Genomic DNA, 18,298 nt, shown 5'->3' with positions numbered 1-18,298 from the left:
TCCCGCCAACCCCTTCCCGCCATATGTTCCCGCCACCCGTTTCCCGCCAACCCCTTCCCGCCATCCGTTTCCCGCCAACCCCTTCCCGCCATATGTTCCTGCCACCCGTTTCCCGCCAACCCCTTCCCGCCTTATTTTCCCGCCATACTGCAGTTATTTTTTCCCGCCATACTGCAGTTATTCTTTCCCGCCATTTTCTCCTCTGTATCTATAAAATCCCCTTCCGGTGGAGGTGGATAAGCATTCCAGTGTAGTGTAGTCGAGATGTCCCATTATCCATTCGATCGTAGTTTTCACCCTTAGATGAGCAGCACTCTGCTGAGTCTAGCTACCGATTTCAGGATGGACAATAGGATAGTTTCATGGGACGAACTCACCGGTAGTGACACCATAATGAATGAGTTGGCTCACGGATTACGTAGGTCTGGGTGGCCTGAAAGGACCTATGAGGAGGTACGTAAAGAACTTCTTAGGTTGCAAGAAAGGTGGAAGAAGGTGGTGGAGCCGAAGAGTGAAACTTTCAGAAGGACTGCAGAAAAGCATCCATTTTTATGGACTGAGGAGAGCGAGGACGACGATGATATCTTCATGCCGCCGCTTCCGGGTTCTACATCGTCGAAGGGCAAGAGTTCTGCATCGTCCAAAGGCAAGAGTTCTGCATCCTCGAAGGGCAAGAGTTCTGCATCGACCAAGGGCAAGAGTTCTGCATCGACGGAGGGCAAGAGGACCGCATCGTCGAAGGGCAAGAGGGCTGCATCAACGGAGGATGACGATGATGACTTCATGTAGTATGTAAGATGTATTCCCGTTGTACCGTTTCATTCATATGTATTTGCATTATTAGTTTGTATTGTATTATTGTAGGGCATTATGTTCTATCTGAATTTAATTTTGTAGTATGTAAGATGTATTGCACAAGTTCAGCCGCACCGTTTAATTCAGACGTACTTGTATCTTAATTATCGGTTGTAGTCTATTCGGAAATGTAACTGGAATAAGAATGCGAATTAATAGTAATATGTCTCTCGCATACATAAAACAATATATGTCTCCTGATCAGATAGAAGCAAGTGTGATAGTAACACATACATGAAGCATGTCTCATACATAAATACTGACACACAGCTGCGAATAGTCTGAAACTAACATAGATAATGAGTCATACATAGATAGACAAGCATATCACTGCGGGGGACGACGACGAGTCTGGGTCTTCCTCGGGCGAGGACCAGAAGACGATAAGCGCTGATGCGGTGGACGAGGCTTGCGATAACCACGACCATATTTAACCTTGTCTGTCACGGTCTGTGTCTCCTGTGTCGGTGGTGGTGGTGGAGTGTGAAACACTGTCTCGAGAAGCCATAAATGTTTGTAGCTTGGTCATCATCCTCGCGGTCGCCCTCAAAGTACGAAGCACCACCACTAAGGATCGGTGACTGCTCTGAATGCATGAACGGTTGCGACTGGTTGCGGCTAGCGGTAAAGTAAAACATGTAAAATTGATACAAATGCATGAACGAAGCACCACTAGTAAGCATCAGTGACTGCTGAGAATGCAAGAACGATTACTACACTGTTCAAAAGAATGTAGTGAGTAGTGTTACCTAGTTCCATCTGCTGATGCCAGGAAGAGCTCCCTGGCTGTGAAGGAGGTGGCTCATGCCAGGAAGAGCTCCCTGGCTGTGAAGGAGGTGGCTCATGCCAGGAAGAGCTCCCTGGCTGTGAAGAAGGTGGCTCATGCCAGGAAGAGCTCCCTGGCTGTGAAGGATGAGGTTCTGCACGGTGCACAGAGGGTCGTGGTTCTGAACGGTGCACAGAGGGTCGTGGTTCTGAATGCTGTACAGAGGGACGTGGCGGACGATGTGCTGGAGAAGGAAGTGCAACATCCGAAGTCCGTCTACACGTAACAGCTGCGTAAATCCCGCGTAGCTTGTCATCAAGACGCCTCAACCATGAGATGCCCTCTCGCGGTGGGATAGTTTCTCCCCTCTAAAAGCGCCGCATTAAAGCGGAAACCTCCTCTCGCGTCTGTACTGTCAAGTCACCCTGTACACAAAGAGTTAACCAATTATATCCTCGTTGTATGATAGACACCATGAATAGACAACCAAGCGAATATGTCCAGATTAACAAAAGACTTAACATATGAGAACCAAGGCATTTACCGCGTGGTGTCTGGTTCCCACAACAGAGGCAGTTGGGTATATATCGCTGGTGAGAGGGGCTTCGATCTGATCAGGAGCAGCTAATGGAACCAAGTAGATCCTCGTTGTATGTCGGTAACGCTGCAGATACAACCCGAACATTTCCCAGTTAAAGGGCCGAACCTCACCCCAGATATTTGTCGTAGCGGTAGTCCATTCGTCAACATAAGGGGTAATGCTCTTAAGCCAATAAGCCATGGACTTGTTTCCTCCTAGGCGACTGTCCCTGAGATTGACATGCGCGATACATGATTAGGTATATTATGAATGCAGAGTTGACAACTAAAATAGTATTAGTACTTACTTGTGCACGTGTTCTGGCAAGTGTGGAATATCTGGAATCTCAGGCTCTTGATATAGACCGAACTGTCTCATCACCCTATGAAGAGACATCTCCTCAACCGTCACGTCGAACACCAACTCGGCCTTGGTCATCCAAAAGTGCCGATCTCTAGTGCACAATCCAGAAATCCCAATTGGGTACCTCGATGATATAGTCTGAGGCGAGTATGGCTCCCAAATAACTTGATCCTCGTGCAAACTATCAAACTGCGCCATGAAGGACGTGTAGCATCCCCTAACCTGAGTATGCGCAAACTGTCTCTGTGCATGACAACAAATAAGCATTAGTAATACTATTCAATGGTAAGAGATAATTGAATTAATTGTTACTTAATATAAAAGTACCTCTCGCCGTGCCCAAACAGATCCCATGGTAGGTAAGTCGCCGATAGCAGGCACATAAGTCCCAGCTAAGTCCTCCAAACCAAAAGGTTTATCAACGTAGACATAGGGTCGTCCAATAGGGAATCTCTCGTATGACCAGAGCTGCAACAATAATGGACATCCAACAAGACTAGATTTTCTAGACTTCAACAATAATGGACATCCAATAATGGACATCTCGCCTGTCTAGGTGTTGAGCACTGCCTCTTTTAAATAGTATGGGGACATGAAGGAGATAGCATCCAACTCAATCTGGCCACAGGCAGCCAACACATGAGAGCAAGATAGGTGCAATAACTTCGGTTTGTTGCATGTACACTCACACGTTGGATAAAATTCCATTCCAATTTTTACCTCGTGTGTCTTCACCTCATTTCCAGAACCAAAACCATCGGTAGGAAGCTGAACCTCATACCTCCTTTCTTGATTCCCTATGAGTCTGGCAGTGTGCTTCTTTGCTTTCTCTATCTTCTTTGCCATGTATTCCATGACACGGCTACAATAAGGTGTGTTCTGATTATCTTCAATATGCTTATTTGCTAACTCGTGCCTTTCTCTGAAATATCTCAAAGTACCATGGAATACAGCCTCCACAATAGCTGTGAGTGGCAATGCTCTATTCCCTCTCAGCACAAAGTTATACACCTCTGCAAGATTGGTTGTCATGTGGCCATACCTATCTCCATGTGTGTCATGCAGCAAAGACCAATTCACTAGAGGCTCTTTCTCTATCCACTCAGAAAAATTCTTTATTGCCCTTCCCTTCTTTCTCTTAGTATTAGGAGGGTCAATTGCTGACAAGTCACAAAGACCTACTGGCTTCTCTAGCTCCGCGATGAGTGATGCTAATTTAACCTGATCTTCTTCCATTTTCTTCCTCGCGCAGACCTGCTTCTTAGTAAACTCATCTAGTTTTGACCAAATAAATTCGTATTTGCATTGCTGGCTCTACTTGCATAATTTTTTGAACAAGTTCATCAACCGCTTGTTCTTGAACTGTGAGAAAAAATTAGCCCCAAGATGGCGCATGCACCATCGGCTCTGCAAGTCCCTCCAAGGTGTTGGTTCATCATCTGTTGGATTACGAAGTGTCTTCATGGCCTTCAATATACCAGCATGTCTGTCATGAATGACACACACGTTTGGTCGGTCCTTCACGATGGCAATTTTCACTTGGCGGAAGAACCATACCCACCTGAGAAAGTTCTCACCCTCCACAAATGTCATGGCAAGTGGGATGATTTGATTGTTCCCGTCCACACCAATAGCAGTCAGGATTTTCCCTCTATACTGACCGGTCAGGAATGTACCATCCACACACATAACAGGAGGACAATGCCGGAAAGCTTTGATGCACATACCAAAAGAGAAGAATACTCGTTTCAATACCTTGAAATCTGGTATACTCAGCAACCTCATGTGATGTACGTTCACATAAGTGCCGGGATTCCTCTCCTTCAGTATGCCCAGGAGACGGACAACATTATCATATGAGTCGAAGAACGTCCCAAACCTTTCCTCCATAGCCTTCTGCTTAGCCCTCCAAGCCTTCCCATAAGGAATGACATAATTCCATCTGACCTTCACTACTGTCTGGATGTGTTTTGCTTCCATATCTTTCTTCTCTACTATCTCAGTATACATGAGTTGCGCAATGAGACTTGAAGTCAGGTTCGGATGCTTCACCAGCAGGTTCTTCCTCACACAATTATGTGGGACGACAATGATGACAACCCAGTGGATGTCATACTTCGGCACGTGCCCGTGCACCTTCCCAGGACAACTTGTTTCAACACATTTCACGGTATAGTTTGTTGGACTTGATATGTGTGTCCGAAAACCCTCTGCGTAGACATAGCCCACTTTATCACCGCATACTTTAATTTTTTCTTTGTATCAAACATAGCCCCTATCTGTACTTGGTTCAGATTATAGTGCCATGGAGTCTCATGGCCATCGTTGACCGTAAGGCCGGTGGATATGTCCTTCTCCCATGCAAAAGGAATCGGTACCTCCACTTCATCCTCAGAATTTTCAGAATCCAGTTCCTCCACCAATCCATCCTCGTCCTCTTCCTCCATCACCCTCTGCATTTCATCCCCTTCCTCATCCCCATCAGCAAAACCAGAACCAGCTAATATTATCGACTGGCTACTCTGCCCAGTATCAGGACCACAAACATCGTGTGGCACATAGTCTGACTCTTTCTCGGGTTGGCTAGCATCTACATCTTGTGGCTGTGACCCGGATAAAACAATCTCGTTAGCCACTTCACTGCCTTGGCCGGGTTCATACCCCCTGTGGAGTTGTACGACATTCTCCTCCTTCGGCACAGGTTGCACAAGTGCATATGGGTGGATTCTTCGGTCTCGGCAGCGTCTTAACAGGGACAACCAATGTTGGCTCCTATCTACCAGCATCAACTCCCACTTGACATTTTTACAAGATTTGGTCCACAATGCATGAATACTGATGGAACATACTTCAGGATCCAACCCGAAACTAGTTGTCAACCAGTACTTCAATTGTCTAATGTTCAGTCTGTCCAGGTCTGCTAGTGTCATGACGCCATTTTTAAACTCGCTAAGATCAACTCCCAACTCATTATATCGAACACTACCAGCGCCGTAGTAAACAGTCAAATTTATTGATTCAGACATTTTCACCTGTCAGACATTGTCATCTTCTCATTAATCACAACGAACACTAATATTACCCGCTACACTAACTACGCGCTAAAATACCACCACAAACATATTAACACTAACTAATAAACTATACAATTTAGAGAAAATTTGTGACGCCATGGTTATACCTTCGAAGCGTGCGTCTCTTCCGGTCAGCGGCACCGGCCACCAGACAACGGCAGCGCCGCCCACTCGACGACCGGAGGTTCAACTCCGGTCACCCCCCAAGCTGCTCCTCCTCCTCACCACCTCCTCCTCCACAGCTGCTGCTCCTCCTCACCACCACCTCCTTCCCAACCGCACCTCCTCCACCCCACCATGGCTCCTCCCCCAAGCGCACAAAAAACTATCCCATAACAAAAAAAACACCGTAGGCCGATGGAGAATGCTATGACCTATCTATTCTGTGCCTTGGTTGTGAAAATGAGTGCAAATTGGAGGAGATCAGGGAGGAGACGCGAGCTCTACAAAGAAGAACGAGAAAGAACAGAGGCGAGCACGAGGAGGAAGGTGACGACGCGGATTGGCCTTATCCAGACCTTTTCGGTCTAGGCCTGGCCGAAAATCTTTTTGGCTGCGGGCTGGCCGAAAACGGCCCATTTCGGTCTAGGCCTGGCCGAAGCTACTATTTTCGGCCCACCCCCACCCGACGACACCTCTTCGGCCCAACTGAGGCTCATTTCGGCCTACTGCTGAACGAAATATCCTTTTCGGCCAAGTTCCGGCCGAAAACTACCACTTCGGCCACCACAAGGCCGACAAGGTCATATTTTTGATATTTTGGCAATGGATACTATAGTTTCCGAATTAGCTAATAAAAAAGGTGATAGTTTTGAAAAAAAATCCTGCTCCTAACCTAAATAGTACACAATATAGAACCAGGTCTCAGAAGAAGTTCTTGGAAGATGAACTTGTAACGGTTTCACAAAGTTCACTTGGACACTGTAAGTACACCTTCTACTTGACATTGTTCAAAACCCAGAGTAATCTACTTGCAGAACAATATGAGAACTTTCAATTGTTTTGTATATAATCGTTATTTGTCGCAAATGACTTCTCCTGATATTTTACATTGATTCAAATTAGTGGAATTTTGGGCTCTGATTTACTGGTTGTTGGTTGACTACTCTTTTCAATCAGATTTTTTGCCTCAAACAGGGTACAGTAAAGAAGACAAGGGAGGACGGAAATCAGCTAGACTTCAAGGTCAGTTTTGCAAAATGTACCAGCAGGTCCCCTTGCATCTCATCATGTCCCTCTCTTTTTAATCCAATGGCTCAGGTTGGATCGGAGCACCTGGTGTACGAGTTCGTTGGGTGCACATGATACTTCTCGGGCCATACTGGCATATAGTCCTATTATCTGGACCGTTTATAGCCAGATCATGCAGGAGAGCAGTGTTAAATGAAGTTTGTGCGAGCTTAAAAAATTGATGTATTTCCTTTTGTTTCATAGTACATATTACTAGTGGCGTGAAATGTTTAGTGTGCATGAAAAACAATTCTCTAGCTGCATGAACATTTTTTATTCTAGATAAAAAACATTTTTTCTCTGTTTACATTTACAAGAGAAATGATCGCTTTTTAAAGTATTTTTCTCTAACAAATATATGTGCATGCCTAAAAATATATTTGTCCACGTATCTCTTAAAAAAAGGCATGTATTCGTTAAAAATTAAGAAAGTAATCACTAGAAATTAAGAAGAACGAAAATAAACACTAAACAATTAAAATTGTAAAGGTGGAGAAAATGCAATTTATAAAAACGACAAGACAATAAAATAACTAAAAGTGCTTTCACAGGGGCCCCCATGACTGGGCCGGCCAGTTTTCATTTTTTGTTCTTTTTGTATTTCTAATTTTTATTTTTCTTTCCTGTTTATCATTTTTTATTTTACAAGTTTAACTTTACTTACTTTTCATTTTTTCAGAAACATAATAATTATTCGCATTTTCCAAAAAACAATATTTTTAAAAATGTATTATACTTTTTCAGAATTTTTTAAAATGATCAGAATTTTTTTAAAAGTTTAGGATTTCAAAAATTGTTTATATCTCTTAGAAAAATGTTCAAAATTAAAGTCGAGACACTTATTTTATGACGGGGGGAGTACTATTATATCTCTTGTAAGAGCCTCCCGCACTGTTTCAATTGTAAAAAAAGCAAGCGCAAAGCGAGTTCTTTTTTCTGTTTGTTTGTAGCCTAGTTTTCCTTAGGTTTTCTATGATTTTTCTCAGGTTTTTTGGCCTTTTGTTTTTGTTTTTCCTTATTTTTTAGGTTTTTGGTCTTTTCTCTTTTTTCCTTTTTCTTTTTTTCCTCGGTTTTCTTTGTTACTTTCTCGTTCTTTTGTTTATTTCTTCAGTTTCATTCTTTTTTTATCCTTTATCCTTTTTTCTTTTTCAAACACATCTCTACATATTTCATACGCGTTGTACATTTTTCATATACATCAGGAACATTTTTTACACACATTTAACATTTGTCGATAAAAGATTCACATTTTTCCAATATAAGTTTCATGTCTACTTTTTTTCATACATATTCTATATTTTTCTATGCATCTAAAACATTTTTTATAAATGTGTAACATTTTTCCAATACATGTCTAATATTTTTTCTAAACTATGCAAACTTTTGTTTACGTTGCACAAACATTTTTTATAAACTTTGCAAACTTCTTTGTTACACTGCACAAACATTTTCTTTAATATGTCACAAACATATTTTCGAAAGTTATGAACTTTTTTAAAAATGTAACATACATTTTTTTGAATGTATGAATCATTTTTTGGATAACACGGGCATTTTTTAAAATTTCATGCACATTTTTTTTGAAACGTGTGGCATTTTTAAAATCTCACAAACATTTTTCGTACGCATGATTAACATTTTTCATACATGGGAATGGGATTAAGATTGTTATAAAATTTTATGTAAAGTATTTTTTTGTAATATAATATATTTCGAAATATAAACAAAAGGAAGAAAATAAAGCATAAAATAAAAAAGAACACAAAAATGTGAATAAAAATGGAAGGAAAAAGAAGAACATGCTGTCAGTATGATGATCGGACGTGGTTACCAAGTCGGCTCAATACCTGCTCCTTGCAGGCGAGCCGTTTTGTCTGCACTAATTGTTTTTTTCTTTCTAAATTTTTTTTTATCTGTTGCCTGCGCCATTTTTTATTGATCCTGGAAAAAAATGCCTGCTCCATTTTGATTGATCCTGTTGCGTGTTTTTTTTTGAAGAGAAGAAAAGGACGTGGGATTGTATATGTGCACCTCGGATACAAAGGTCGTCATGAGAGTTTTCTCTTCCATTATTTATGAAAAAAGACCTCAGCAACAGCAAGTGATTCGACTTGCCGTTGGACTTGATTCTCTAGCTTCGTTAATGCCACGTGCCCGGTCCAGACCGAGCAACCACACTGGACTGGAGCTCCACTGCATTTCCTTGCTAGCTACAAGGGGAGGGGCACGTCGGAGCATCTGCTGCAGTGGTAAAATCATGTCCCGGCGGAACGGGGCTCCCTCTTGGTCTTGGACATATCTTTCGGCTTTCGGCTCAAATTGTCAATGTTATTCTCAACTCTGCTTCAATCTACCGATCGCTACTATAAGTGCGCACTTAGCCGGAGGTGCCACACTATGGCTATGACTGTGGGAGGATAATAATGGTGTGGACATTGGGCGGAAATCAAGTGAAGTAAGAGCATGTACAAACGCGATGGGCAAATCCGGTCCCGGGCATGTTAACGGACACTGGCCGATTACATCTTAAATAATGCAATTCGCATTCGAACACCTCAGTTATTATATCTTAAACTCATACAAACTCATGCAACTATATCAATGTACACGCATTGTACGGCTATTCTATCACTACTAACTAAACATGTCACCGAACTATTAAAATTTGACATGTTTGGCTATAGTGGAGATCATCCATGGCTGCCCTTGTCCTTCCCGTCGCCATTGCCGTCCTTCTCGTCGGTCGAAGATGAAGTAAGGATCGAGCTGGATCTGCTCGTCGCCGGAGCTGTCCTCGCCGTAGATGTCCTCCTTCTCCTACTTCAGTGGAGGTCCGGCCATGGCACAGACTGCCCAATTCTGATCTCGAGCGAGGGCGCACGTGTTCATCCGTTGTCGTTTCTTTACAATGCGGACGTGGATGGCTTCCTCCTCTACGGTTGCCCGCGCCATCGCATCAGCCGCCCCCGCCGCCGCCATTTTCGTCGTCATAGAGGCCACGGTGTCCCTTATCATCTCCTTCCCACGGTGGGCTGCCCGTTCCCGGTGGGACTCATAGTCTGCCCGACCGGTGATTGGGAAGGAGATTTTCCGCCTGCCGAGACCGCTAAGATCTAGCCCAGAGGACCCGAGCGCCCGTTAAGCTGACGCTATGGAGTTGCGCCAGACAGATCCGTCCGTCTGCCGGGCACTGTCTTCCCGGGAGCGGCTTAGTGCAATGCTGACCTTCCATTGCCTCCTCCAACCCGCACGGAATGACACCCCAGTCGATGAATTCGGATTAATCGGAGTCACATCCGCTGCCCGCCATGCCGGAGACAGCCGGCTCGGGTGGCGAAGAGAGTGGAGGGAAGAGGGGTGCGAAGTGCCTATGGTTTTGTCTGACAAACGGATGAAGACGAATATATGTGGGGTTGGATGGGCTAGAATGAGCTGGGTTCGACGTGGCAAACGCGCCCGGACGCCTTATATCTGTTCCATATTTAATTGAATATGAGAAATGTTGATCAACCCGAATGTTTAAGACCTGTTTAAAGCTTTCGTCTGGGTCTGATTTTCGTGACCGTCAATAAGCAGACGACCGACAAGAGTATGGGCCGGACTATTGATGCTCTAACGCCCGCATGTGGACTTAGGCGCGCGACTGACTGACTAGTCAGTCGATCGATCGATCAGGCAAAGCCGGGCCGACGCACCGTCCAAAGGCAGTGGACTTGACCTCCACGCTGCCGACAGCCACAACCACGAGGCTCGCGTGCTCTCTTTCTTTCTCTCACGCACACAAAAACTACTGTTAAGCAATGAAGTGGCCATATTATAATAGAAATAAATATGCTTCTCAGTAGTCAGTTCAATGGCTTGGTTCCTTGTAAACGTACTTTCTCTCCAAAATATAAATTCTGAATAAAGACACCTAGTTCTCTTGGGTGTTCTTGAAAAAGAAAATCTTTATAGAATAAAATAAAGGGAAACATTTTCACCCGGTGCGCCGGCCGAAACGTTGCGCCGGACACAGGCAGGGCGTTACACATGGTGGAGCCAGGCACCGCTTTTTCTTCTCCCGATCCCTTATCTCTTCCAGCTTTCATGCCGCAGCACACATGGTTCGCTCTCCTTCACTCATTCCTTTTCTTCTCCTGTCTTCTTTTAATCATCCACGCCGGAGCACAAGTCAAGGGCGTTGCCGCTTTTTTTCACTGCTGACCAAGGCCGTCCTGAGCAGGAGAGCGGTGTTGTGGAGACAACTCCGAGATGCGATGCGGGGATGGGGGGAGGAGCTGGAAGGTTCTGCAACCGGTGGAACTGGAAGCTCAACTGGAAGGCGCGCGACCACACCGGCGATTCCTCGATGTTGTAACCGGCGGAGCTGAAAGCTTCTACCAGTGTGCTAAAAAGCTACGGCCGGCACGACGAAAGCTGCAATCGGGCGGCCGTGCCGACCACGCCGGCGACCACCGATGCTGCAACTGGCGGAGCTAAAAGTTTCTACCGGCGAGCTAAGAAGCTACGACCGACGACAGCAAAAGCTGCATCACCAGGAGCTGCAACCGGCAGTGCACCATGTCCGAGGATGGCGTCCATAGGATGCTACGGGCAGCGACGCGCGGACACTGCAACGACCGGAATGAGATGCTGGAACCGTCTATTCAAAAAGCTTCCATGGCGAAAACGAAAGCTACTATTGGGCAGTTGCTACAACCCGGCGACGACATAGTGCTGCAACCGGCCAGCAAAAAGCTGGAAGTGGCAATTGTGATTGCTACAACCATAGGCGTGAGATGCTGGAACCGAGTCTGCCATTGCTGGAAGAACTCTGCCACTCCAGGCCACCATTCGTTTTTGCTACAGCCATAGATGCGCCAAGCTACAACCGTCGTGCGTTTTGCTGGAACCAAGGACCACCGGCGCTGGAACCAAGGATCACCGGCGTTGGAACTGCCCGTTTTGCTGCTACCGCAGATGAGAAGAGCTACAAACGGAGGCTTGAGATGCTGGAAGCGACAAATGCTACAAGTAAGCGAGTGGTCTGTGAGGGAGCTCATCGCCGGCGTTGTGGTGCGGGGTCGACGGCCGCGGGGCGTGGCTAGCTCGTCGTCGACGTTGTGGTGCGGGGTCGACGGCCGCGGGGCGCGGCTAGCTTGTCGCGCCGGATGGGTGCGCGGGATGCAACCATGGCTGGCTGGCGTATGCTCACGAGGGAATCCACCATGGTCCAAGCGAAGCGGTGAGGGAGGGGGCAAAGAATAAGTAATGAACGATTACAAATCATCCTATCGAACGTCTGGTGCGACCGGCCGAAATGCGCCGGCGCCTATCAGTGGCCTAAAATAAAAGGTCGAACAGGAACCTTTCCCACTGTTTTCCGTCAAAAGAAATTGAGAGAGCACGGACGTGTTTGGTTGCCTGCATTAGGGCCAACCAGGCCGAGTTGGGCCACGAAATGTGTGATTGGTTGCATATAGGGTGGCTGGCTCGCATGGGCACGAAGCTTAAAGCAGCCCAGAGCCTGGCTCGCTGGAAACCCTCGAATCGGTAGTTTCCAGCGAGCGAGGCTCAGTGCGGCGCAAGGTCGCACGCGCGAGAGCAGAGCGAAAGCGAGTGGGGATGGCGGGAGATGGAAATCAGGCGCGGCGGCACGACACCAAATCTAGCCTCACCCCTCCCCCAGTTACTCGGTCACCACTACCTCTAGGACAACCACTTCCTCTAGTCTCACCACCGGCGGCGGCGACGACTCAGATCTGCTCAAGCAGTGGCCGCGACGGACGCGACAACATCACTATCCGGCTGCAGGAGCTGTTGGCCACCGTCGGGTCGTCCTTGCCCCAACCATGCCTCCCCTTTGTCCTCCTTGTATTCGATGCCGGTAAGCAACACCCCCTCTCCTGTATGTTAGGTCGGTTGTTAGGATCGATTTCCCCATGCTCAACGGACCCTCGATGCCGACTAGGTTATGGACGTCTAACAACAACACTAATTATTGTGATTCAGACATGGTCATGTTCATGCACAAGAGAGTTGTTCGTCGTGATGAGAGACCTGCCATATGTTATGCTCAAGTGCTTATGCGGGAGCGGGAGAAGATCATCAATCTGAACTACATCTACAACAACAATGACACAAAGGCCCCGTGGATGCTTCGAATGAAAAGAGTTTCATTTGCCAGACTTGTCTAGACCTTCAGGAGCAGGGGGCTGCTACAAGATAGCATCCACACCAGTGTGGCAGAGCAAGTGGCCATGTTCCTCCATGTTGTTGGCCATAGCCAGAGGTTCATGGTTATACACAACACGTTCAGAAGATCAATGAAGACCATCTCAAGGTACTTCAAGAGTTCAAGTAAGTGCTCTATGCTGTTGGGGAGCTCATAGGAGAGATGATCAAGTCACTGACCGGCCGGGCTCCTACGAAGATTCATACTAACCCAAGATGGTATCCATACTTCAAGGTGAGCACTGACAATATGTGCTTCATGGCTTGATATGCCTGTATTGTTCAGGGTGGGCACTAACACAATCTTCATTTGCCATTCCAGGGTTGCATTGGGGAAATAGATGGTACTCATGTCACTGCTAGAGTGCCTCGGTCACAATCTGCAACATACAGGGGGACGAAGCATTGCACAAGCCAGAATGTGCTTGCTGCTGTTGACTTCGATATGAAGTTAACCTGTGTTCTGGCTAGGTCAGCACATGATGCTAACATTCTCAACGACAACATGAGTCATCCCGATGGCATCAACATCCCCGATGGTAAGTTCTACCTAGGAGATGCTGGCTATGCATGTCGGCCAGGTATTCTTCCACCCTTCAGGAAAATCAGGTACCATCTAAATGAGTTCACTGGTAGGAACTATCCTAGGACTCTACATGAGCTGTTCAATCTCAGACACTCCAGCCTTAGAGTTACAATTGAGAGGTACTTTGCAGCTCCGAAGAACAGGTTTAAGATCCTAGATCAGAAGCCACTTTCCCCACTCAGGTTAAGGTTGTTCTTACTTGTTGCATTCTGCATAACTGGATCCTACAATGGGGTGTTGATGAACTGGTGCCTGAGGAGGAAGATGTGATGAAGGACGATGTTGTCAGCTCTGGCTGAGGGAGTCCTGGATTAGGGGGTTCTCGGGTGTCCACTCTATTCGATATGGGCCGGACTGATGGGCCGTGAAGATAAAACAAAAGACTATCCCCCGTGTCCGGGTGGGACTCCTATATGCGTAGACGGCAAGTTTGGTGTTCGATGTACTATTTCCTTCTTTTGCAAACCGACTCTGTACAACCCTAGGCCCCTCCGATGTGTATATAAACTGGAGGGTTTAGTCTGTAGAGGCTACCAGAACAATCATAGGCTAGACAACTCGGGTTTATCCATTATGATCTCAAGGTAGATCAACTCTTGTAGCCCCTATACTCATCGAATACAATCAAGTAGGTCGTAGGGTTTTACCTCCTTAAAGAAGGCCCGAACCTGGGTAAAACATGGTGTCCCCATCGTCCCTTGTTACCATTGATCCTTAGACTCACAGCTTGCCCCCCTACTCGAGATCTGCCGATTTTGACACCGACATTGGTGCTTTCATTGAGAGCTCTGCCGTGTAGTCACAAAAAGCGATATATGGCTCGCCTTGTTATCAACAACAATATCACTTTTGGAAGGATCCTAACTTCAGGACAGGTCCTCCAGCTCGATGGTTTCACCATGGGTGCCCGCATGGCCATCAAGCCGACAACGTCCCCCACGATCGCCAAACACCACCCCCGCATCGGTCTCAGATACTCCGAAAAGATGGATCCAGCGGACATCTCATCCTTAAACGAGTTGCTAGATGGTATCGCCGCCCTGGGGCTTTCAACAGACTATGATCGGATCGGGCTTAAACCTGACCAGAGGGAAATCGATCTCCCGCCGATCACCCACCTGGTAGCGGTCGTCGAGGAACGAGCCGAAAACACCTCCTCCCCTAAGTTAAAGATCAACTATGTTCGGATCTTCGAATCCCTTGAGTCGGACACTCTCCCCTTGGATGAGACTTCGCATCCCCCGAACTCAGGGCCGGACATAGGGTCCGGAGAGCACTTGGATCTTCTCGGACCCGAACTGGCAACCTCGGAGATTTTACAAGCTCCGAATACAATCTTGGGTCGGGATTTGAGTTTTAGCCCACCCACCCACCACAATCAATACTCCCTAGGTAATTTAGGCCCTCCAGACATATATGATCTAATGTATGTACGGCGGCAACCTCAAGAAACAGTCCATCACTTTTGGTCCAGGTTCCTACTTGTTAAAAACAAGATTAAAGATTGCTGCGACGATGATGCAGTCTCAGTCTTTCATCGTAATTGTACCGACGAGGGAATTCAGAATGCCCTCGACCGCCATGGCATACAAAGTTTCACAGAACTATCACACGTCGTACGGAAGTACTGCGTGATGGGAAGCACATGGAAGGCTTAGAAAACCCAATTGGAACCTACTGCCTCTAAGCAGTGCACTGCCCGGGCAAAATGGATACACCCTTATGAGGCATCCAACCATATGCCCTTCGGCAAGAAAAATAAACCCTCTACGGGATCCAGGTCCGTTCTTGATGAACTCCTCGACAAGCCCTGTCCGATACATGTGACGCTGAGCACTGACTCAACTCACAGCCTTCAGGCATGTTGGGTACTCCGACAGGTAGCTAAAAGTGGGGAGGCCATCCTCACAACCGCCACTCCAGAGAAGCATTCTCCGTAGAATGACGATTTTAACATCCTTACGGTCTTCAAGACTTTCTCTTCAAATAATCATCATAAGAGGGCACTCCACGACCTCGCCAGAGTCCACCAAGTAACCGCAATGAGCCCATGGAACGACGCGGCAATAACATTCACCGCTGACGACGAACCAAGGGCCCGATCAGTCCGAGCACCCACCGCTTTAGTTCTAAACCCAATTGTGGTCGGCCTTTGACTTACCAAAGTGCTCATGGACGGCGATAGTGGGCTTAACCTCATCTACGAGGACACGCTCGACAAAATGCAGATTAATAGAACACACATCGAGCAAAGCAGTACCACCTTTCGAGGCATCACCCCCAGTCGAGAAGAATGATGTTTGGGGAGAATTAAACTTGACGTAGCATTCGGCACACCCGAAAATTACAGGTCGGAGGAGTTGCTCTTTCAAATTGCTCCCTTTAATAGCGGGTACCACGCCCTTCTTGGGTGGGGCGCCTTTTTCGCTTGCAAGCTATGCCTCATTATGGGTACATGAAGCTTAAAATGCCAGGGCCCAATGGAATAATCACAGTTACAAGTGATCCGGATACAACACTCCGCGCTGAAAACAAAACCGCATCCTTGGCCCTTGAGGCATTATCGGAAGCCTTTGCGACCAAAGATCTAACCACCCTACGGTGCACGGTGGACAAGGATGATGTGATTCTCGATAAGAGACTTAAATCCACCTCTTTCAAGAAAGTAGATGAAATAGTTAAATTTCAAGTGCACCCGACGGATCCTAATAAAACAACATCCATTGGAGCACAGTTGGATCTGATGGTAGACGCCGCCCTACGCACGTTCCTACGTGAAAATTGAGATATCTTTGCCTGGCACCCTTCGGACATGCCCGAGATCCCACGCAGACTGGCCAAACACAACCTTAACATAATCAAAGGGTTCAAACCAGTCAAGCAAATGATGCGGCAATTTTCCGAACCCAAACGACAAGCTATGGGGGAGGAGCTAGCCAAACTACTCGAGGTTGGGTTCATCAGAGAAATCAAACACCCGGACTGGCTGGCCAACTTGGTCATGGTGCCGAAGAAAGATAAATCTTGGCGCCTTTGTGTCAATTTCAAAGACCTCAATAAGGCTTGCCCTAAAGACCCTTTCCCGTTGCCCCACATTGACCAGATTATTGATGCGACCGCAGGACATGACTCATTGTGTTTCCTCGATGCTTACTCCGGTTACCATTAGATTAAAATGAAGGAGTCCGACCAGGCTGCAACAACGTTCATTACCCCGTATGGGCCTTTCTATTTCAACACTATGCCTTTTGGGCTTAAAAACGCTGACGCCACTTACCAATGCATGATTCAAGCATGCTTGGAAAAACAAATCGGTAAGACAGTCGAAGCATATGTGGACGATGTGCTCATAAAGACTAAACACGTCAAATCATTGGTAGATGATCTCCGCCTCACATTTGACAACCTCCGAACATACGTCATATGGCTCAGTCCAAAAAAATGCGTTTTCAGCATTCCAGCCGGAAAGCTACTAGGGTTCATTGTCTCCCATAGAGGAATTGAAGCAAACCCAGATAAAATCTGAGCCTTGTCGCAATTCGCCATACCAACAGACTTAAAGCAGGTCCAAAAACTAGCAGGGTGCGTGGCGGCTTTGAGCCACTTTATCTCCAGATTAGGAGAAAAAGCATTACCACTTTATAGACTGCTCAGACGCACCGACAAATTTGAATGGACGGAAGCGGCCACAGCCGGATTGGAAGAAATAAAAACCTTATTAGCAGGGAATCCAATCCTAGCCGCCCCAAGTGTCGGCGAGCCCATGCTGCTTTATATCTCCGCAACTCACCAGGTAGTGAGCGATGTACTCGTCCTCGAGAAAGGGGAAGAGGGACATAAGTACCCCATCCAAAAGCCAGTGTATTACATATCAGAGGTCCTTACACCATGCAAATCCCGATACCATCACTACCAAAAGATAGCTTACGCGGTCTTCATGGCACCCCGAAAACTCTGACACTATTTTCAAGAGTGTTCGATCACGATGGCATCCGAAGTACCACTTAACAACATTATAAATGAAGGAAATATGCCCTAGAGGCAATAATAAAGTTGTTATTTATATTTCCTTATATCATGATAAATGTTTATTATTCATGCTAGAATTGTATTAACCGGAAACTTGATACATGTGTGGATACATAGACAAAACACAGTGTCCCTAGTAAGCCTCTACTAGACCAGCTCGTTAATCAAAGATGGTTAAGTTTCCTAACCATAGACATGAGTTGTCATTTGATGAATGGGATCACATCATTAGGAGAATGATGCGATGGACAAGACCCATCCATTAGCTTAGCATAATGATTGTTAAGTTTTATTGCTATTACTTTCTTTATGACTTATACATATTCCTTTGACTATGAGATATGCAACTCCCGGATACCGGAGGAATATCTTGTGTGCTATCAAACGTTACAATGTAACTGGGTGATTATAAAGATGCTCTACAGGTATCTCCGAAGGTATTTGTTGGGTTGGCATAGATCAGATTAGGATTTGTCACTCCGAGTATCGGAGAGGTATCTCCGGGCCCTACCAGTAATGCACATCATGATAAGCCTTGCAAGCAATGTGACTAATGAGTTAGTTGGGGGATGATGCATTATGGAACGAGTAAAGAGACTTGC

The sequence above is a fragment of the Triticum dicoccoides genome, chromosome 7A (assembly GCF_002162155.2).
Source record: "Triticum dicoccoides isolate Atlit2015 ecotype Zavitan chromosome 7A, WEW_v2.0, whole genome shotgun sequence".
Classification (NCBI taxonomy): Eukaryota; Viridiplantae; Streptophyta; class Magnoliopsida; order Poales; family Poaceae; genus Triticum; species Triticum dicoccoides.
Note: the sequence above shows the minus strand (reverse complement) of the source record.